The sequence below is a fragment of the Pyxicephalus adspersus genome, chromosome 4 (genome assembly GCF_032062135.1).
Source record: "Pyxicephalus adspersus chromosome 4, UCB_Pads_2.0, whole genome shotgun sequence".
Lineage (NCBI taxonomy): Eukaryota > Metazoa > Chordata > Amphibia > Anura > Pyxicephalidae > Pyxicephalus > Pyxicephalus adspersus.
In genome coordinates this window covers 143,027,177-143,028,323 of record NC_092861.1, presented here as the reverse complement: position 1 = coordinate 143,028,323, position 1,147 = coordinate 143,027,177, and positions in this window count along the sequence as shown.

Here is a 1,147-nt window from a genome sequence, read left to right as displayed (position 1 = left end):
AGAACTGCACTGTGTGTACAGCGCTTGTTTGTTCACACCTGTCACAATATTTGACTGTGTATACAAAGTGTAACAAATGACCAACTCTCCTAATGTAATATAAAATAAAAAAAAAAAAAAAAAAAAAAAAAAAGCAAAAACAAAACACAATTCAGCAATTGAGTCTGTTTATGATCAGCATATGTTGTGTCAAATTTTCTGGTGTTACTGCAATTTAAACAAAAAAAAGCCAAGTAAAATCATAATATATACAAAAGGCAAAAATATACGGTAAAATATTTACAAATGCTACAAATTTTACAGCTAGAAAAATAATCTGTACAAATATAAAATATAGAACCAATATTAATAGCAATACAAAGATAATTAGTGCAAGTCAGGAGCCTGCTGATGGCCCACGGATAAAGAAGATGTATGTGCCAAGCATGTCTGATAAAATACAAAATATACCATTGATGAACAGTAACTACTGGGAATATAGGATATTACATTGAGCCGCCAAAATGAAACTAGACAGAGAACACAGAAAAAAAAACATATCATTCTTACATTTCTCTCTGTAATGCAGGAAATCGTTTGCAACAATTATAATTTTTGAAGCAAGGCAGATCTGCAGAAATCACTGTAAATACTTTCCTTGCTTGCTGCCTACATGACCAAACATCAGCCCTGCAAAACCATCTGAAGTCCACAGGAAAACCATAATGCCTGGAATGTCACTCCTAAAGCTTTATTCATTTCTTCTGCAGGCCGTCACATCATTGTTGCTTCCTGTAATGAGCGGAGGTCAGCAGAAAGAACCAGTGAAGATGCGGGGTGACACTCCAAGAAGTTTCAGTTCCCCAGCAAACTTCTGCAGAGGAATTCTTTAGGACCAGAGCAGCATTGGGCAGTGCAAGCAGAATGAACAGATAGTATTTACACTGATTTTTTATACTAAAAGTTTCCAGTTCAGATACCAATGTAAAAAGAAGACTTATTCCTAATGGAGCGGTCTGCATATGGAGTGACCAACCCACATATAGTAAATACCTTTGTAGTGGAACCTTTGTATAGCAACAGGGCAATAAATTTATCCAGAGGATAAAAGAAAACATGCCTTTGCTGATTTAAGATTCCTGATTTAGTGACTCCTAAGGTAATGAAG